This window comes from Anser brachyrhynchus (assembly GCF_964034855.1).
Source record: "Anser brachyrhynchus genome assembly, chromosome: 26".
Lineage (NCBI taxonomy): Eukaryota > Metazoa > Chordata > Aves > Anseriformes > Anatidae > Anser > Anser brachyrhynchus.
In genome coordinates, this window is record NC_137719.1 from 3,195,533 (window position 1) to 3,217,869 (window position 22,337).

General features: G+C 42.3%; 1 protein-coding gene across 11 annotated transcripts in view; it reads left to right on the plus strand.

Annotated features, from left to right (window-relative positions):
* The window catches only part of LRRTM4 (leucine rich repeat transmembrane neuronal 4), a 328,293-nt gene that overhangs the window by 241,299 nt on the left and 64,657 nt on the right, over positions 1 to 22,337 (plus strand). For 2 of the 11 annotated variants that reach the window (XR_013942197.1, XR_013942198.1), the window contains exon 9: positions 3,650 to 3,743. The exons of 8 other annotated variants lie outside the window; for them this stretch is intronic. The gene's annotated coding sequence lies outside the window, so the exon portion shown is untranslated. Of the gene's footprint in view, positions 1 to 3,649; positions 3,766 to 22,337 lie in introns of all 11 variants that reach the window. One more of the 11 variants, XR_013942199.1, reaches the window with a different exon arrangement.

Here is a 22,337-nt window from a genome sequence, read left to right on the forward strand (position 1 = left end):
AAATGACAAATAAGAGGCCTGATCTGTAAATCAAATAGGTAAAATTTTTCCTGCGCACTGCACTTAACGTGAATTATAGGCCGTATTCTCTAATAAGAAAATAGCTACTCATTGCTCACTTAAACCATTCTTAAAAGAGAGAGTGACAACTCTTAACTGGTTTATGACCCTTGTATGTCAGATTTGAATTATATTTTAAAATACTGATTTATGCCTACACGTAGACTTTTCTGTGTATCTTGATGAAATGTATATTACAGCTGACAGAAAGCTTTTGTTTTGAAGAGATTGAGAGTATCTTGAGCAAAATGAGAGGTATTTTTCTTTTCAGTGACTGAAGAGTTAATTTGAAAATGCGGGCTTCCAAGTGAAATTTCTTTCTCCCTTTGTAGCAGATTATTGGTTTTGAATCGGACTAGAAATATCACAGGCAAGAGCTTGACCCCGCTGCTTTTGTGTTACTCCAACCTGCTTCAGAGGGCAGCAGCCCCAGTAGCAGGAAATCTCTGGATGATTTAGGAACTCGCTGCCTACTGAGAGAGCCTCTGTCGTGAATATTTCCCGTTGGCTAATCAGTTTGGTATGGGGAGGTAGTATTTAAACTAGCAGAAAATCATTAAATGATTTACAAAACGGGGAAAACACACGATGAGACCATGAGGCTTCTTTTGGAATAGAAAATGATTTAATTATTCCTCGCCGTTCAAAACGTTTGTCTTGGTAAAAATTAAAATGATTGTGTCAGGCAGAAAATTGCGGTGCATGCTAATATTTGCTGTAAATGGACAGACGGCAGAGCGTCAATCGGTTCCTTTCCTGGGCTGAAAGAATGAACTACGTTGTGTTTTTTCTAACGCGGTAGTTTTTCAAAGCTAATAAGAAAATTCTCTAAACCTGCTTGTGCTTTGTGTTTTAATTTTGGAAGGCCTGTGTCTTTGTTTCCTGGGTTCCCTGACAAACGAGGAGCACCAGGAGGATTCTCACAAATACTTGCACTCATTCTGCATAGCATAAAAACAACAGAGGGCTATATTAAAACTCAGCCTTCCCAGGAACCTGAAAAGCTAAATGGATATGCGTAAAGGATTTTTGTTTAGAGAATATTCAGTGGAACTGATCCCGCCAGTCGTGGAAGTGAAAGACTCTGGGCAGTCCTGGACACGTGATGGATTCTGCTCTTTTTTTTTTTTTTTAAAAAAAAAGCGTGGGACTTGATTTCACTGCCGTGCAGTGGGCTTTAGGATAGAGAGTGAGTGGGAATGTACGGCCTGCCTGAGGCCAGAATTTGTGTGTCAGTGGTGAAAAATAATTAGGAACCTTTCACATACTGTTCTGTTTCGGGTTTTTTCTTTCATAAGCTGGTGTTCTGAAACTCCTTCTCCAGTAGCCTGGTGTTCAGGCTTAGGATACTGAGCCAGATAATCAGCTGTCTCTGACAGATTTCTGTACGCATTTTTGAAAGCCAGAAGGAACCTTTAGATAATCCAGTTGAGTCTCCTCTCTAACTGCAATATTTCCCTTGGCTAGCCCTAAATGGGGCCCAGAGATCTTTTTTTCCAGCTGATCCTGCCTTGTAGCACCTGAGGATGCGGTGAGTTCTTTCTCATCTCTTCCAAAGGAGCCAAGGCTGGAGGCAGGACGTGCAGCAGCCCCATTAGGACCCCCCCCAGCAGCTCGCTTACGTGCACGAGCCCTTCGTGCGCAGCTTCCACCCTCCCACGCAGGGGCTGGGAGCGGGGGGGTCCCAGCTGCCTGCACTGCTCTAATCTCAGCATTCGGGATAATCCCGGGCACGGTAAGTGAGTGAAGCAGCTACGTCCTGCCTGCTGTCTGACCGCAGCCCGGAGCCGCTTCTGAACACGACAAATCGAGGGTGTTCAGCGGGTGGCCGAGGGGGGGGAGATGGGGAGGGCATAGAAGGCAAACTAGATTAATGTTGGGGTTGTCCCATATGGCTTGCGGACCTTGATTTTCAATCCCCTTAAGGTGATCAAACTACTCCAGCATAAAAGGGATGAAGATTAAAATGGGTTCTGCTAGGCTTGACCTTGTTCCTTTTTAAAATAAAATAATACAACAGCAGTAAAAAAAATATTACGTGCTACAATGCAGTCTGCTGAACTCTGGTTTTCAGGCTAAATCTGATGGTAGCTGAGGGATGGATACAAACCCTTCCCACGATAAAGGGAGCGAAATTATAGCCCGTGTACTTTACAAGGCCTTCAGTTTTAAACTAGGAATCTAAATTGCAATACCTGATAAATATTCTTTTAGGGGAAATGTGGCCCACTTATGGACTGGGATACTGGGGTTAATGTCTACTCAGAACTGGAGTACAGGCTGAGAACCATCTGACTGTTGTTGTCAACTATAGTTTGTTTAAACCTTCACTTACAATAACTCTTTGGTTAATCAGGTGAGAGTATTTGCTTAATTGCAAATCTGATATACTGTGCAGTTGGGAATAATGGCATTAATTAAACTTAAACCAACAAAACAATTTAACTAGCATGCCACACCTGTTCTTCACTATTTGTTTAATATATAGACTGTAAAGGTAAATAACTTATTATTTCTCATTTTAAAAAAATCCATTTTTCAGGGACAGCCTCAAACTTATGCCCACGTGGCACCAGAGAGGGCTCTGATCCTGCTTGAACGAGGAGGCAGGGTTAGGCTTTCTCACGTGCTTGTGCACTGAAGACAGAGCAGACTTTGAACTTTATTCCCCTCCTGATGATGGTACTGTCCCGTATCAGGCTCTTTTGCTAACATCTGAAGCCCCTGCGTGTCACACATAGCATGTCCTGGGGGGAGCCTCTCTAGCCTAGCAGATCCTTGGCGTGCCACTGCAATATCAGGCTAATTCCCTTATTAGCAGCTAGTTAACAACCAGCAAAACGATGGGTCCTCTTGGGTCTAAGTACTCAAATGTGTCGTAGGAGCAATTACATATTTGCTGGTTCTCCTCTCCGCTTAGATTTTCACTGTAATACATGTGCGTTTATAGAAGGGGTTATGCAAGGAGTATGTTGGGTGCGTTTTAAGTCATGAGTTTCACAGGAAGTGGGAAGATGCTTAATTACATTCAGGCCTCATAAATCAGTGAGGCCAGCCCTGTTTTCAAGCATTAAGCCTCCAGCCTGTGTTCAGCCACAAAAACAGATATTCCTGATGATGGTGTAATCTAAATCCATTACTGTTATGCAGAGACAATATCCCCCCAGCAGATTTGTTTAAGACTGGTAATACATTAAAAGCTTTTATGTAATGAGAAGTAGTTTAGCACAAAGCTCTTCTGTATATTCTTTACAAAGTGTTTTATTTGTCATACAAGGTCTATAAGCGGTGCTGTGCTTGCAGTGGAAGATCAGAGTCTCGCTGAAGTCTCTCTCCATAGGCAGCACCATCAAATTGCAGCCACTGTTCTCCTGCAATAGAGCTAATTTATGAATCACCGCGGTGATCAATATAAAGAATTGTTGATTGCTAAGATAATAAAATATTTGTTGCAGCAAACATCTTTTATAATGTATGAAGATTAAATACAGCCTGTTGGCAGATTGGTAGTGTGTTGCTCCATCCTTTCCTAGGGCTAATTTTGTGATAATTTCCTAACCAAGGAAATCATGTGTTATTTCCACTTCAGAAACATCTCTGGCTGTAACCTGCTTTGGGCAATGGAAGAGAAAATGAGTCAACAGTAACAAGGAACTGCTGTGATACTGTTATTCCAGACCCAGGTAGATCGCAACAGATAAAGATGTATGTAAAAATAAACTGCTGGAGTTGATTTCCTTCCCCCTTTAAAAACAAAAAATTGGGAGCCATGTCTGTCCTGGGGCTTAAGTAGTGTAGAACATGCAGACATTTATATTGCTAAGTGTAGGATCCAACACCTATGGTTCACCCACCATTAACTTATCCCTGGGAGCTTACACTGAAACTGCAGAAAGACTTTTTAGATGCCCTTGAGAAACAACATCTCAATTATCATGGGAAAAACGTTCCCAACCTATTCTTTTAGAATTTCTGTCTGAACCACAGTAACAACTGTTTGCTGGTAGTTCTCAGAATTATGCTATTAACCTTCCCTTCTTGGAGAATATCTGGTTAGTTACAAATATGCAAAGCTTTAAAGCTAGAAATATAACATTTTAATTTTTTTTGGTAGTGTTCCTGACAATTATAATTAATTCTCTGTCCAGTCTTGCTTGCACTGTCTGCAGATTGTTCACAGTGCAGACTTTTTAATGATATCCTTATAAAATAATGGGAACGAATGTGTTTACTTATTGCAGAGATCAGGAAGGTATTTTCCCCTGTTTCCTTACCTATTGATTTTTAGCTCAGTAGTAAATATATTTTGTGTTACTGCCAGAAAGTCTGAATTTAGGTAGGTATTTTTTCAGAACCATTCCCTCCGCATTTAGCCCAAACTGTTTTTCTCACAGCTAGGAATATTAAGCTCATAACATCAGAGTTTGTAATGGAACAATTCAGCCTTAGCTATAGCAACACTGGTTATGCACATTACAAATCCGAAATGTTTGCCACTGCTCTGATTAATTCCACAAACACAGTTCAGCGAGTTTTTTGCGAGACTTTTTAAAGAAAGCATATGGATTTTGCTCCTAACGCCCATCTGTCTGCGTATCCTGCATTTTAAAGGGAGAGTTTACAATAGTGAGAAAATGAATTTGGGTTAGCTTGTCTGTTTTCTCAGTGTTTCTTCACTCTGCCAGGTTTTGTTTCTTTCGACTGTAAACAACAGAGCACCAAAATAGTCTCCTTGTTGGCGTCATGCAGTCAAATCTACAGGTGTATTCATATGCTTGTATAGAATCCATCAAAGTTGGGTATTTTGGGAACTCCTATTGTGTTAAAAGTTAAATTGCATTAACAGCATCCTACATTCTGCATTTAAAAATGACTGCTGTGCATTACCCCACAGTTATTTCTGTTCTGATTTCCAGTAGCAATAATTCCCCATTTCCTAGCGTAGTGTGGAATTGTTTCTGCAATTGTTTGCCCATTTGAATGCGCAAGCCTGTGGAGACAACATTACATTACTGAGATGTGCTAAGTGGAAGAGAGATAATGGGAGTCTATGGAGAGTTTACTGTGCTGTCAAAAAAAGTTGTAGCAATCACAGGTTCCATCTCTGCCACGGGAATAAACTGAACCGAACGCATGCAATAACCAGGAGAAGTGAAATTTCAGCCAGAAACTTTGGAATTTCCTTCAGCTCTGGGGTCAACAGAGCTGCTGCTGTGGCCAGCTGTCGTGTGAAGACTTCAGGGAACAGATAACTGCTGTAGTAGAACAGGTATGTGGGGAGTTGTTTATCGGTCTCGGTGCTTATGTGCTGCAGTCTTAACCCCACGTGTGGAGCATCAGCAGCAGGGGAGAAGTGACCAGATTTAGCACCTCTGTGAAGGGCTGGGGCACGCTGCACCCCTCTGGTGGCATCTTAGCCATGTGATGGCTGAGAGAAGGAATTTTGCCTCTGCGTGTGTAATTTGCTGTCACTGAACAAAAAATGTTACTTGTTGGACCAAAGACTTGTGGCATTTAGAGTACAGTGAATTCATGCTGACGCACTATTTCATGAGTTCGAAAATCAGGATGATGAACTAAATCAGGTATGATGGTTTTTGCCACTAAAGATGACACTTTCAGAATGATGAACAGCGTGTTTGACTCAAAGGAGGTGCCATTTCCAAGCTGGTTTGCCTACTTAATATTTTTAATCTTTGTTTTTGAGATTTCTGTGGGTTCCATTGTAGATCCTAAGCCCACATCCTGGCTGCTTTGGATATGTGAACTCAAACCACGGTAAGCCCAGGTGCCTTGACCTCTGCAGCTTGGCTGTTCTGGACTCTTAATTTACCGTTTAAGCCACAGGCATACATGCAAGCATCCAATAAGTTGGGAAAACAGAAAATCCTGGTCTGAGTCAGAGCTTAGGGGCTCTGCCCCATCGCCAGTTTGTAATGGTGGGGTTTGGGAGAGCAGATCTGAGTTGCTGCTTTGACCTTTCCATTGCTTACGGTAGGAGCTCTTGAGTGGCTAGCCATTATATGTGTATGTATTCAGTGTGTATATGTCCTTTTCAAAGTTACTGGGTTGTTTATTTTGTTTCCTTGTCAGAATGATCACAGATAGTGCATCTGTTTGAGTTATAACAGTGAGGGTCAGCACTGATAACAGACTATTTTAAGCTACTCCTAACAACAGCCTGTGAAACTGCAAGGTTGTGTGAAAGATAGCAATGGAGGTTTATGGAACTGTGGAGTGAATTATTAACTGATGCTCCTAGCCCAACATGACAAATAAAATTCTATTGCAAAAAGATACTCACTTGTGTCAAGCATCGATTTTTGAAGATGTCTAACAAATTACTTCTGGGTAAGCACACTATCTTTCTTAATTTGTCTCTCTGATCAGTGAAGTTGAATGGGAAGAGAACCACCAAATAAAATTAGCATTTTCTTTGAGTCATTATCTTTGCTTTCTTAATAAAAAGACTTGAAAGCCCCTCTGATTTAAATGAGTTACTCTGTATAATATAGACACATGCAAATTTCAGATATGTCTATTTCAGCTTCCTGGTAAAATCATTGAAAGACCATGAATCAACTCCAGACGTGGCAAAAAAGACATTGATCTCAATAGCGTGGTGTTTGTTTTTTGTGGTTTTGTTGCCTCTTTTTAACCTTTTTTTTTTTTTTTTTAATTGAGGACTATCTGTTTGGCACAGTGCTGCTGATTACCATGTTGTTTCATCTGGCAAGCAGCATTTGTTTTGTCCACTCAGGGTAATTAGCTGGGATCATTTGAAAAGGGGAGGGAAGAGTAATTGGAAGCTACAATAGCTTGAGTTTCTGTTTTGCAAGGCTTGATCCCTGGCTGTGGATCAAAACCGAGAAAGAATGAAGAGGAGGTACCAAGTCAGCCAAAGAGAGCAATGCTCCATGAGGTAGATAATGGCTTCCAAGGATCCAGCCTGCCTCCAAGAATATCTTCTTGCCGATGGGTAAGACAAGTAACGCATGCTTATTGCTGTGCTGTGGTATAGGTTGGCTCCTGGCACCGCGGGATCCTTCGCATCCAGTGCTGCTTTTGGTGATGTGGGACCTCTCCTGGGATGCGTCTTTCCAAGGCAGGTTTTCCTCGCCGTGTCCCCGGCTTCAGTCTCGGCGTGGAGCTGTGATGCTGCAGGGTATCAGCTTCCCCAGCCACGGTGCTGGGTCACTTCTGTGCACCCACCTGCTGCTGCCTGCCAGCAGGGAAGCCAAATGTGTCTGATGCACACCTTTTGTCTAACCCACGCCGTAAAAATATTTACTCTCTTTATACTAAGTGAGTGTATTTACCTCAGTAGGTAGGGTTACACGTGGGAAGGGGACAGTCTTGCTGCTGTTGGCAGTTTTTAACGCTTTGTTACGTGGTTACAGTAGTACAAAGCAGAAGGCTATAACCCCACTTTTCTGAGAACACAGATAAGTCATCTGTGCTGGGCATGATAATACAGATTCAGTCTGTCAGGGATGGAGGAGTGCTTTTATCAGGCATACTGATTTATTTCACCAAGGAAATCATTAGGATCTTTAAACCTGGAGACATCTTATCCTACAGAGGTACAAGGCATCTCATCATTAATGCTCAATGTGCAGATAATTCAGGAGCAGTATCTTACTACAGAAACAGGATGCATGAGAATTTTTCATAATAGTTTGGCAGACAAGGGATTGAAATAAGTAAGAAGATTAATTACTTTGCAGATAGCATTGTAGTACTCGCAGTTCGCAATGGTATAAGTGAGGGAAGGTATGCAGAAAGACTTCTCAGTTAAAATTTAGATGTAAAGGCTGGCTCTCCATCATAGTCACATCTCATTGTTCATTCTTACTGCAGTGCTCAGAGTGTGAGAGAGAGCGTAATTCACTGTTCTGAAGCATCTCTATTGTTTGTAACTAGCAAAGTGAATTAAAAATGGAGGGTGTCTTGGGCTTTTCACGTTCAAGGAGGGCACTGTGGCAGCTTTTGTAACCGTGGTGACTCGAAACCTTTCAAACTAGGGCATCAGTTTCCTCTGTGTTTGAGGGTACCCCAGTTTTGGTTGCTGGGTTAGCGCTGACATTTCAATGTCATTTTTGATGTTCGATATTCCAAATTTCATGTTTAGATCTGGGCCTGACGTGGCCATGCTTCCACCACGCTGTGCCCCAGAGGTGCGGGCCCAGCAGGGCGCTGGCGGTCTGGCGCTCCTCAGGCCTCACAGGCCTCTTGCCGCCATCTTGCAGAGGCAAGCCCTGGCCGTCAGGCTGCCCTTACGTCTCCTCTGGGGAGGTATTGTGCCTGCTTGGCCTCCTCCCTGGTCTGTTGATGGGGCTGGAAGTTGCAGCGCTGTGCCTGAACGTTCATTTGCTCCTGAGCTCTGGTGGCGGAGGAGAGACGCCATGCTGAGGTGGCCTTTGGGGGAGGGCAGGAGCTGTTGCTGCAGAGCGCTTCTGCTGGCTTGCCGGTAAGACTCGGTGATCATAGGGGCAGCAAATTGACAAGACATGGAGCTCCTAAGTGCCTAAAATGTTTTTTACAGTGACTTTCAGGAGCTAAAGCCAGGTAAGTCCTTTCAGCAGTTTTGTCTGTGATTTAATGAGATTCGGAGCTAAGGCCATCACTCAGGAAAGTGCTTATGCACATTCTGTTCAAAGCAGCACTTAACTGAATTTTGCTTAATCTACTGCATTGCTTTGCTCCTGTTCTGTTTTATACCTTGCTCCGTAATGGCCAGGGTTTGAGATGTTTTGTCACAGAAAGAAAGCCACGCATTGAGGACAGTGGTGTGACCTCTGCATGCTAAGGAATATTATTAGGGAAGCTTACGGAGAAATTCGCGTACTCTGAAACACAAAATTTAGAAAGAAAAAAAAAAGTTGCTGTGAACAGTTTAATTGCAATTTTCATTATAATGCATAGTAGGAAGGCATTTGTGTGCCCTGCTCACGTTACCTAGTGTTAATGCTAATCATTCACTTCCCTGAAACCATTTGTCAGACACAGAATTATTGACTGCTTCATTTTTGTAGTTTTGGAGGGTGGTGAAAGGGGCTGTCAGTTGTGGCATCCTCTTTATTTAAGCTCTTCTTCTGGATAAGTGGGAAAACATTGTAATAGATGTGCAGAAATATGTCCAATTTCCCAGAAACATGACAATTTACCTTTTTACTCTTCTGGAATGCCCCAGAGTGCCGAAGTGATTGTCCTGAGCGTGATACTACTGACCACGTTCCCTGTAAAACTGGTGCTGCCACACGAGCTGCTCCTGCAAACCTGTCTGAGTCTGTCAGAATAAATCAGTTCAAGACGTGGTAATTTCTTATACAAACGGATGAATGTCTTCTAAAGACGTCTGAATGTTTGCTTCCCAAAGATTAAATCTTGTCTTGCACACTAACAGCCCATATATTCCTTAGCATGTATATTAATTTCTATTTTTGGTTGATTTTATGTAATCTCATGAAGCCTTTTCATTTTTATGTGCAAGGAGATTACTCTGGTTAGCAACAAATGACGCCAGTGCAGATAAAACGGCTTAAAATAGTCAATAGAAAGGACAGAAAAGACAATAGCTTGTACAGAGCTTGTAGAAAGTTTCTTTGCATTTACAGCTGATTTGTAACACTGGGCAATCTTACTTTCTTCTTTTTTTTAGGTGTTTTGGCTTAAGACACTCTGATGTGCTGGATTTTCTCTAATGTGTTGGGTTTTTGTTTTGCTTTTTCTGGGAGGCAGGGGGAATTTTCCTGTCACTTTCAAATACTAAGCAAGGACGTTGTCTGAAGTAAAAGGATTGCTCTTCACCAGTCAGAAGTGGCATTGGTCACAAAGTGAGTTGATTTCCATCGTGTTAGAGGGAGCGTGAAAGCCTGACTGCCGAGCAGCTGGGGAACACAGAGCTCTGCCCGTCTTGGGCCTTGACTTAGAGATCCGTGAATAAAAGGTGCTTAGGCACGTAGCTATTTTTGGCTTGGAAACTGGCACCTTAATTTTTCTTAATGAGGGGAAAAAAACTGTTGTGATAAGTTGCGAGAATTTTTGTACTTCTGAAAGTACACCCTGTGATCGTAGAACAGCCAGAGATATTCTTGCAGGTTTTAAATGACGGTAAGAGACGTAACAAGATAAGTGAGGACTCATGGGCCCTGTTAGGAACCCGAATAGAAATGCTAAGAGCCTTCAATCCCTTCTGTGCTTGCTAGCCCATGTGAGCATTTTCCCTGCTTCTCTCATGCATGCTAGTTGGGTTAAATTATTGCAAAAAGAGTAACTATAGTCCTGCTATGTTCATGTTCTGTACGTATCCAGCTCAGAAGCTCCTATACAAATTAAGCAGGCAGTCTCAGTGCTCTTCAAGTGGAATGGCTGGGCAGCCTTCCAGGATCCTTGATGAATAAATGGTATTACTGATAAATATATATCCAAGTTCTCCAGTACAGGATTTAGCTCCGCCGAAATGAGTGGAATTCTCCATTATTTGTACTAGCATCACTGGCAGAGTTGACACGACGGGTTGATGGGATTAAAGCCTGTATCTGTCAGCCTAAAATGAATCCAGCTCTTTTTGAGATCCCCAATTAAGCACATTGCCCACAGTATCATGTGAAGCAGTTCTTGAGTCATGGATGTTGAGGGCTTGTTCACAAGTAACTTCTTGTCTGTAAGAGAAAAGGAGAGAAGTGCTTCTAGGTTTATATTTCATAGCACTCCTCATGAGTTTCAGATGAAAACTCCAAAATGCATTCCCTGGTATTGCATCCATATGAAGAGGAGAGGAAAATGGAGCTAGCAATGATTGTAATGTATGTTTGCAGGTACATTTTTTTTGTTGTAGTGGGGCTGACTTAATGAATTGGAGTAGTGCCAGAAGGTGCTTCTGACATGACAGGGGGTTGTAGTCTTGAAGGAGCTATTTATGTTGTAAATTGTAAAGCATTTGTCATTTCGCAGTGGTTTTTCTCTGTGCATGCCTACCTGCCTGCTGCAATGAATTAAATTAATGTGTGTGCCCCACCGAAATGGTTTACAGTATAGTAATTGTCACTGGCAACGCAGTGTTGTTTTTAAGTTGTTATTATGCAGGCACAATCCCATATGGCATACAAAATTGATATGCTGCATTATGTATACTACCTTCAAATTAACTTGGTATAATATTTGTCTTGTTAAGAACGAGCCAGTCTGTTTATGCCATAAACAAGTGTCTCCTCAATGTTCCCGATTCAAAAGAAAACAACAGCAACCGAACAAAAAATAAAACCCGAGGTCAGATTGAATTCATAACAAATACCTGGACTTTAATTATTAATGTTCATCAGGACATTGCAGATTAGGCTCTGGTAATTGCGAGACTGAATTAAAATAGAGAAAAGGAAATATAGAAGGACATAGGCTTTTTTTTCCAGGCAATTTATAAATCATCTTTGAATAATCTAACAGAGTAATTAGCACAGCCAGGTAAGTGCACTTGGTTTGCTGGGCCTTTTGCAGCAGTTTGCATGCGACGTTGCAGACTGTGCGTGGCTTCCTTTTGGGCTTGCTCTCCCTCATTTAAACAGGTTCAGGAGGGCTTAGTGAAATCGATGATGATTTATTGTTGAGTCATGTACTGTTTCATTATATTCTTCTTTTTGTGTCTGTTGGCTGTTTTCCTTTAATGAATATTCAGTTATGAGAAAGCACACGTCTCTCCAGTGCACACAGGTGTTTGGTTTGGGAGCCTGATCTAAAACCTCCTGAAATCAGACCAGCCCTGTTGGCTGGTGTCAGTAAGCTTTGCATCAGGCCAGGCTGCAGTGAGAACTGAGCCCTGAAAATGTTAAATCCAGGCACAAATTCCTCCTCTCGATGCCTTTTCTCTTCTGCCTTGGAGATCATTCCAGCTTTCTTCATCCTGACCGTTCCCAATTACCTGTATTAGCCTTAGATAATTTACAGATCCATTTACAACGCAGTACTTTTTCTCCAAGCAAGATGCCATGCTAGAGCTATAGGTTCTAGTGAGATCTGAAACACTGAGATGGTTTACAAGCCTCACATGGCTCTTTTTCATTAACTTTGCTCATTTACAGTGAGGCTTTTATGTGTTTCTTCTTGGTGCTAATACTGGAAATGATGGAGTAAAACAGAGTCCCATGTTTAATCAAGAGAGCAGCTCATTCTTGCTCACTAAAAGATTGAAGGCCAAGAAATAGGGCTGAAGAAAGATTTTTGCTTTCTCTCTGTTAAAGAATGCAACCACAACAACAAACTGAAAACCAGTGAGAACTGCAGGTGCTGCATACTGAAAAGCTTTGGTGCTGGAGCATCAGGACAGCAGGTACTCACCAGCATCCTGCCACCTCCAAGACGGTGCGTGGGAGATGCCACGTTTTACATCGAGCCATTACAAAATGATTAACTGGTCTCTATGCATTTCACAAATATTTGCCTCTAATTAGTTTTGTTGCTGCAAGGCCCACATTTTTTTTCTCTGTTAAATGAACTCCAGGGTTAGAGGAGTGGAGTTTTTTTCCCCCTCAATTTCAGGTTTTCCATTTCCTTGCAACAGAGTGGATCAGATCCTGTGACCTTTTACCGGTTCCAGTTATGCATAAGCAATGAAAAAGCTCCTTCACTGCTTGGTTTTACTTCTTTGGCACTTTTTATTTTCAAGTTTAGTGACGGTATTTGTAGCAGAAAGCAAGGCTATGTACACGGGCCTGGCTGTGTTTTGATTAATTCCCACTGAATCAGGTAATTTCTGTGAATAATAGCAAATTAGGTCAGTTTATTTCCCTAATAATTCTTCTTTTAGTCAAATGTCTAGGAAGTACCTAACCACGAGAGTCACCGCAGCAATGAATTCCAGAGGTTAACGGGGCTCTCTGCCACGAATTCCTGATCGCAAGTATAACGTCGCTATGTTAAAGAGTTCTTAAAATTAGAAAAATGATGACTTTCCAAGATTAAACAGTGATTTTTTTTCATTATCTCTTCAAGACACTTTAATAACATTCATTTTATCTTTTATATTTCCATATAATTTTACACACCTGTGATACTGTGTGTGTTTTAGTGATAGCCAGGCCTCGGATATTAAAGCCACCTGTGGTCTGGTAGTCATTACAGCTGTTCACAGAACCAGCTAAAAGAAGGAACTCAAAGCAACTGCAACTTGAATTAGCAAAGTGATTGGGGGGGAATTCCTGCTTGTTTTTTTTGTCAAGCTAAAATCACTTAATCCGGGGCAGAGTCTGGTTGAGTGTTTGGAGATGAGGAACCTCTGTTTCTGGTGCCAAGCAGTGGTGAGACTTTTCACAAGCACTTTGAGCTCCCTGCTGCTGCTTTTCTTCATCCATCGCAGGTGAGTGGTCATCTCAACATTCAGCAAATTGGTAATGGAAGTGCAGAATGTTTGGGTTTATTTCTGTGGCTGTGGGACGGAGTTCCTCTGCAGCTCTGTTTTAGGAGAGTCTGAGGCTTACAGCATAGGTCGGTGTCTCTAAGATTTTCCACCGCTAAGTAAAATGGGGCATCACCCTGCCTGATTCTTTTGGAGCTGATTAGAAAAATGAGATGGGCTTTAATTAAAACAAAGAACGTTTTCAGAACATAGTTTTGAGGCTATGTGTACTTAAAGTTCTGATAAATAAAAAGTAGGCAATGTTTTTTAATTAAGGATGTGGTTGTAGATGGAGGTTTAGCAGGATTTTTTTAATGCTGAGACAATTAAATTGTAGCTGTTGTATTCCGTATTTCACTGAAAACAGAGAGAGTGTCAGCAACTGAACGTACGAAACTCTGCTGGTGGATGAAATTCTTTTTGCTTTGTCTTCAAAGCACATCAAATGCTAAAGCTTCAGATCTGTTGCAGGTTCACTGTGACAAGTTAAGCCATCCTTCTGTGCTTGCCATCTTCCCTATAAAACCCAGGGAGAACCCTTCCTCCTCCCAACCTTTAGACTGGGATATTAAACCCTCAGACTTCAAGGTCTGCGTAAACATCCTGATAGGTAGTGCCACCAGAGGGAATCTCATCTGCGTGAGAATGAACGCTAGGACGTGCTAATTGATATCTAAGATGAAAACTTGAGCATTTGTGGACAAGGAGCAACTGCTGTGTTCTTTATTTTGGTACAGTGGAATTTTGAAACCAGCATTTTGATGTTGGTTTGGGTTTTTAAGAGTCCCGCTCTTGCACCTCATAGCGGCACACAAAGCTACTTGCCTTCGGCGAGAGTTCTGCCTGTGGGCACTTGGAGAGCATCTTACATACAGAATGCGTTCTTTCAAACATGGTGGTTAGATGTGGAAAGATTTGTACTGCTAAACTTTCCGTGGATTTTTCCTTCTCATTTAGTAGAACATAGCCCTAAATGCGTAGCTCTTCATGACAAACGAATCCCGATCTGCATAGTGCCACTTGGTGCACAGAGAGCCGCTTGTTGTTGCGCTTGGCATTCATTGGAAGTTGCTGTTTGTTTTGATTTGGAGAATTCTGGCAAATTGGTTTTTTTTTTTTTTTAATAAATAAAAATCTTTGTACATAGCACCTTTCAGCTGCAGAACTGTGTGTGAGATGAGTATTGCTATTCCTAATTAACGTATTGAGAAACAACACAAAGTAGCTTGTCTGTGATTGTTCATTAAGTCACTGGCAAAAGCTTGGAATAAAGTCAAGAGATCTTGAATTTGCATCTGTTGCCCTTCCAACAGCTTGTTCTTCTTATTTATTTCTTTACTTTTAAAGGTGTCTGTCCCCAACCTGTCTGAAAATCAGTTCACTTCCAGTTTAGAGGTACTGACGTTATGGCTACCGCTGTCATCCGAGTTCCTAGGACAGCAGAGCTGTAAATAAATGTCTGCATATGGTAGGAGTTAAATCTGCATAAGTTACCAGTAGGGATCAACTGTGCTGTTCCTTGAGCAGACGTGTTGATGAGTTCTCCCCTTCATTTCAGATGAGAAGAAAGCAGTGTCTTGCACCATTTCAGTTCCAGTTCAGGGGAGTGCTTTTGTTATAGCAGTGAGCAAATCGGAAAATCTTTTGGCGGCTCGCCTATTTTCCAGTGCCAAGAATTATTTCCCTAGAATATACAACTGCGCTTCTTAGTTTTACTGGTTTTATTTGGAGAAGCAAACAGAATAGCATGCTTTAGGTGACCTGGAACAGAAAGTGTCTGCTGGGCTTCCTGTAAAACTGCTTCAGCTAACAGATAGCTGGTGTAATCTAGCATTGAAACGTCTTCAGCAGCAAAGGACTTCTTAAAAAAAAAAAAAACAAACGGCTGCTAATGGCTTTACTTTGGGTGCAAACTGTGAGTCTCAGAGCAAGAGAAGTGCTCTGTGTGCTGGGGTTTTCTGGCACATCGCACTCGCGTGGCTTCCCTTACACGGTTTTAAAACCAGAATCCTTCTTTCTCAATACTTGCTCCTGAGTCTGTTCATATATATACTGTATATATACACAGCTAAGTGTAATTTATCAGTTGTAACAGCTCAGCAAGGAAATTGGTCATCACTAGGAGCTACAGGTCAATATATCCATTCAGCAACGATAATTACTGAAATCATCAAGGATGGTGAATGCCTGTCAGCCGTAACGTTTTGAAGTGAGATCTTGGGATTCTTTTCTGTTTTCAGAAAACAAGAAAGTGGACTAGCATTAACATCATTATTAAGAACTTGAGTCATTTTCTTCTCGTACTGTCTAATGGTGACTTTTTAAGCAATTCAAGATATTTTTCTGTACGGACAGATGGGGTAGATGTAACCACCTGAAATCATTTTGGGTACGCACTTCATGTTGGAAGCCATCCCTCAGCTCATGGATTAGAGCAATGCAGCAGCTAAAAATACTACTTTTTTGAGATACCCAACTTTGTCACCACAAAACAACGTTTGGGGAAGCAGCCCTTTTAGGCTTTTTGCTATATGTACGTTTAGAAGTATGTGTTGCCATCCTCCTTTCTCTTCCTTCCCTCACCCCCTGTTTTACCCACTTTATTCATGGTCACTCCAGCTTCAAACGTTCGCTCTCTGGTCTACACGGTTTCAAAGACTGCTGGAATGAAGATGTTGGGATATTTTCCACCTGCTCTGTCTGAAGTAGAGGCCAAACCAGACCTGCTTATTTCAGAAAACTGGAAAATGTTCCTCACTGGAAAGACAGGCTGAATGACCGAGAACACTGCCAGAAAAAAATCCCTGGCTGTAGCATTGTGCCGCTATACGTCAAGAGCTGCAGACCTGACAGGGAACATGCTGTTATTCATTGCTTTGAGCTGAGAAAATATGGGGAAGGCTGCACAGCCCCTTGACTGTGTTAGAGGGGAAAATGTGAGACACTGAACAAGTATGGAGGTAACTCGGTGGTTCCTCTAGGACTTGAGCCTGGGGTTAAAGTGGAGAGAAATAGGGACACTCTCAATTTTGTGTGTTATTTCAGGACAGAACTAAGCTGTGGGACCTGTTGTTCCACACAGGGCTCGTGCGTTTCATTGCCCTGTTGTGTAGCCAGGTTTAGCAATCTAAAAGGAGCTGTTCACTGCGTGGATCACTGCGATGCATCCCAAGGCTCAGAAAGCACTGTGAAACTTAGGGTAAAAGGAACCATACGTTCGTTATTAATTAGCGGCTGTAGAGTTTTACCTGGATTTTATTATGGCTGTATAATTAAAAATATGCAGCGCTCCTCGATTTCACAGCCAGTCCGAAACCAGAAAAGGCGCTGAAGTCTGGCGAAGTTGGAGCAGTAAGATCACGCTTCATTTTTGTTGTTTGCTGCTGCAGAAGGCGTGGTGCTTTGGAGCCCTGGTCCAAGGGGGCTTCCAGGCAGTCCGGGACAGTCCCGCGTCTGCAAAGAGCTTGTAGCTTCTCGTTATTCAGTTGTTTCGTTAATTAATCTTTAGGTTTATGCTTAGCAGTATTTATTTTGCTAGAATTAAATTATGAATTACTCGGTTTTCACCGCCGTGGATTTTAAAAGGGGGCAGGCAGGGAGAGAGAGCAGGGGGAAAGAGGGCAGAAATTTCCTTCTGTCCTTTTTAGCTGACTAGGAACGGGCTGAAAGCCGTCCAAAGGCATGACATAGTACCTATTAATTCTGGGAGCGACGTTCTACACATGGCTAGTGATCCACTGTGCGGATTCATTTCCTTTGGTTTCAACAGCTCAGTTTTGAGCATTAGAATGATGGATTTGTCTCGATCCTGGAGCCTTCCATTTGAAAGTCAGAAACCTGTTGTGGCATGCGGGATGTGTGCTTCACCTGGCGGCTACCGGGGCGAGCATCCTCCTGCCCCAAAGGAGCCAAGCAGGCAGGGGCTCGGGGTCAGCAGGTCTTGACCTGAGTGCAAGGAAAAGCAGTGAGCTAATTTGGTAGTGGTCCAGGAGTCGTGGAATGAGGTGATGAGGATGAGAATTTTCACGGGCTCGTTTTTTTAGTGTTTGTGTTCAGGTTTCCACTTGGCCCAGTTCAGAACGGATGTAGGCAATTGGCAGAATAATAAAATAAATGGTGTGAAATCGTATTCTGTCATGTAAAATAGCTTTGTTCAGTAATGCTACCATAGGAGCCCAAGCTTTAAATTATTACATTAAGCTAGCGTTGTCTGTGTGAGTGCCTGGTGTTCTGTTTGTCTGAAATAAATATATTTAGTGGTTCCTTATTTTTCCTTCTTCACTTAGTCTTTCAGTGATGCATGTACGCGGAGCTGACGCTCGCAGTTGGTTAAATATGAAATACCTGCTACTTTTGCCGTACTAATTATGGGCTTGCATGCACCGTATCAAGTTTATTGAGTGTCCTGGAATATTTTATGGATTCATGATGATTGTACTCATCCATTGCGTGCCATCCAAGGGGAAAGCGGTTTTATTAATGTAAAAGTCTAGCTAAAATCGAAAGGCACCAACGATTTAATACAGAACCCATGAGGGTGTTGAAATGCTGTGAACTTGCCAGGACAGAGTTGGGCACGTGGGCAGGGAAGGAAGCCACCAGCCATGAGGTGACCAAGGTGTGTATGTGCTGTAGGGCATCGGTCTTGTCCGTGCCGTCATCCCATCTGTCTCAAGCACAACGCTACTCTCCTCTCCAAGGAGTTACCACGTAGAACTCATTTACCATATGATAAATGCACACGCACAGGTGATTACCATTATGTACGGTAAGTTTAAAACTTAATTTGTCATTAGCATTCATGAATTCGTTGCTCTGCAAATGACTTTCCAAAGTCACTATGGAAAAACCGGGTAGGTCTGCAAGCTTTTAACGGATGACTTTGTGTTTATTTCATCATCTTTCTCACTGCAGTGGCACTTCCAATAGTTTTATTCTACCTGTATTTTAAAAGGAGAACACATTAAAGAGCATTCTCATACTCCAAAGCCGTGCTTGTTCTGGAAAGTGCTGATTTAACTCTCCCAGAATTCTTGGAACAATTTATGCAGCCGAAATCTTGATCTGCCTGTGTCTCTCTGTGCCCTTCCTTAAAACAAGCAGTCGGGATGCATTAGCAGTGAGTGCTGGAGCAACTACCACCAGCAGAGCACCGCTCCCTTCAGCGGTCGTTTCATCTAGGTGAAGGCTGGCCCGGCGCTAGAAGCCAGCAGACCAGGGAGCAGCACGAGCAGCACGTTCAGGGGAGCTGAGCTGTTTGCTCATTGCCTAGTTACGGATATCCTTTTTTATTATTTTCCCTTAATAGGAAGATCGGGCTCTGAAGACATGACTCATTTTACCAATGCTGAGCTGAATATATTTAGTGGAAGACAGTGAGCCAGACCCTGCCCTGGTGGGAGAGCCTTCTGCAGCTCTAGGTTCAGCTCTAGGGCAGCCGAGGCGATCTGCTTTCCGAGTCAGGTCTGTGCATGGCGCTGAGCATGTGCCCTGGTGTTTAAGGCTGAAGGCTTGCATATTCTGCTGGGTAAAAACCGAAATCTTACTGGAAGGACCTGGACCTTCAGCTTGACATGAATACGAGATTCCTTCCTATAAATGTTTCCAAGCTGATTTACGATGCCATGGCCAACTGCTGTCCAGAGGATGGGTTTGATTTGGTTTGGTTTCTTTTTGTTTATTTTTTTGTGTGTGTCTGGGTTTCTGTTTTTTTTTTTTGTTTTGTTTTGTTTTCTGCTTTCTTTTTTGTTCTTAAAAAAAAAAAAAAGTGGAGTGACTGAAGCAGCTGCTGTCTAGCTGGGAAGAAAATTGATAACTCCACACTGTAGCCAACAGGGTGCTTGCACTGGAGTCATTGATTTCCTTCCCTGCCAGGCAGTGGCTGCTCCCGTCTCTCTGCAGAAGGCAGACGGCATCCTTTATGGACTTCATTATCGGGGCAGTCGTGCAGAGATTCCACCAATAGAATAAAATGGTGTTGTTATGGGCAGGGTACCGTTTGAAGGAGCCACTTGGGTTAGAGACCCTAAAGACCGCTTCTGTTGTTCCCTTGAAATTGTAGTGTTTGGCCGAGGCTGCAAGCAGCTTTGCTAATGGGAAGGGTTCTGCCACGTTCAGGAGGGGCTGATTTGATTCGGAGCGTCTCTACCGGTGAAAAAAGTAGTTTTCCTCTTCTCATTTTTCTTGCTCACTCAGGATAAAGCCAAGAAGCTAGGAGCGGCTGTGGGAGCTGAGCTGCCAGACTTAGCTGAGCTCTGAATCATGCGTTTAATAATGAACCTCTTGTTGTGGACATATAGCAATGGACTCAGATATGTATTTCTGACAGGTACACAGAAATCCTTACACTTCAAAATCCACATTTGTTTAAAAAATCAAAGCTTTTTTTTTTTTTTTTTCACGAAACGGAGGTAATTACTAAATGCTGCAAATTTGACTTTATTTGACCTGAGTAGAACCAAATGCTTTGAAATTCTCCTGCAAGTATTTTGACACGACGTGTTTCTGTAAGGTGTTTCTAATGAGTCAGAGCAGCCTGTTTTGATACGAGGAGAAAGGTTTTATAGGAATGTTTTTTACTAGCTGAAGCAATGAGTTTTAGTCTGGGTAGTTCGCTGTGTAAATACTTGCATGAAGACGTCTTTCTGAACATCTGAGCCTGACTGGCCTTCTAGCACCAAAGAAAGACCAGGAAAATGCTCAGTGAACAAAATTTTGTAAGTTTCATTAAAAATAAGTTTGAGAGGGAATAGAAGACATTTAAAAAAAAAAAAAGTAAATGCTCTCAGGATTTATTTTTTTTTCCAAGGGAATGTTTTTTCTAGAACGAAAAAGGGGAACCAGTGACAAATATCACTCTCCTTCCTTTGGATGTGCATCAAAAAACCTTTTGCAGCTCCGTTTATTTCTTAAGAATAAAATTAAGTGATGCGTCTGAGTACCAGATGGAAACATAAAGAATGTTACTCATTAGAAATGTCGGTGCTAATTGAATAATATAAATGATTAATAATTGTCCAGCTTTGAAAATTAGAATTCCTATTCCAGGTCATTGAGTTTGTTTTGAAAATACCTGCCTTGAATCTGTTTAAATCAAAATTAACATTGTCATTATTAGCTTCTAGCTATTAGCAGCCCAGAACTGATGGGAATTCTTGTTTTCATATTCCTCGAAAATACTTCAGGCATAGTTGCTGTCTAGACATTATCATTTTCTATTCAGTCCTAAATTGTTCCCAGTGTGGTTTCTGCTTGTAACATCACAGTGGAAGAAATACCATGAAATGCAATAGAAAGCTATCTATAGAATCTTCGTCATAGGAGAATTCACTTAGACTGGCAAACACAGTTCAGATTTTCCTCTAAATTAAATTGTGTGTGTTACTTGTTTACGATCAGAACGCTACAAGGTGTCCAACACTGCCAGGCTTCGAGGCAGGCAGGTTCTTTCTCTTTTTATGGGGGAACTAGACCAAAAAAAAAGGTTGACAACGATCGATCTGCCGAGACGTTGTGATGAGAGCTTGCGATGCTGATCAATGCTACTTCAGTCTTTGCTTTTACGTCCTGTTTGAGGTCTCTTGCACTAGTGTGCAAGCCTGCTGAGGATGGGGACTCCTTTAATTCTGTGTTCGCATTGCACCTTAGCATCCTGGCTGGTGACAGGGTTCCTTTGGCTGGAAAATCCCAACACATCCTGACGGTAGCATTTTGAGCTGGACCATGACCAAAGTCTGGGTTTTGCAGGTGGGAGGACTGCAGCAGGTTGATTTTCTTTTTTTTTTTTGTAAAAACGTGTCTTTCACTAAACATCCCTGCTGCTTTGCCAATATCAGCAGGCTTGATTTCCTGCAGCTCTCTGAAGGAGTGAAGGGAAGAACTGAAGAACTGAGGAAGGTGGCTTCTGGCAAGTTTTAGTCCGTGGCCAGACTCCTACCATCGTGTGCCTTCCCTCGGCTCTGTCTGCAGAAGGCTGTGCGCTTTCAGAGGCTCAGCATCACCTTTAACTGACCTGCCTGGTTCTCTGCAGCTGGAGGTGTCTCTGCGGTAATTTAGCCCTCATCCCAGCTAATGGAAAAGTTTGTGGTGACAAAGCAGAGTTTGGGGAGTTGAAGACACAAGGCTTCAAATTCAGAGCAAGAATGATTGCACGGCGCTCCTTATCTAGGGTTTGCTACAGACATCAAGGCAGCCGTGGCATTTTGGAAAGGGCAAGCAGGATCAAGTGTCTGCCGGCGTTTGAACTAAAAGTTGATCTTAAAACATTGTAAAAAGACACACATTTCTCTGGTTTGTTTAAATTGCGAAGAGATCGAAATTTAAGCATCTCTTTAAACATACAAACAAGCACGAAAACAAGCAGAGCCCAATTTCAGGTAGATTTAACATGCCTCTGGACAAGTGAATTTTTAATAGCTAATCTTACCCTGACAGCTCATGGGAAATATCAATCTATTAGGCAGGCTTCAAGTGTTGAATTTTTAATGCGCTTTTAGTGATTAAAGTGCTCTTTTTCTCCACTGCTTGAAAGGGACCACAGTGGCTTTAAAGAACAGTTTAAAGTCATAACAACAATACAGAATTAATAATTGCAGTTGACCATATTTCTCTCTCTCCGGGAGAGAAGGGCCATGGACGTTTGCATACGAGCGTTGTGGTTAGAAAATTAGAGGCAAAAGAAAATCGCTCATTTCCAGAGTAGCAAATGAGCCAGACCAGCTTGAAAAGGCTCGTGTAACTTTGTTGTCTCTGATAGCAAGCGATGGGACGCAGTTGTGGGTCTCTAGTGAAGGGAAGTGAGGCTTGAAGAATAGAAATGAGCATAATGCTGATGACTTCAGTCGAGGATTTAGGCATTCGGCTGAGCATTAGTCATGCAAATGGACGC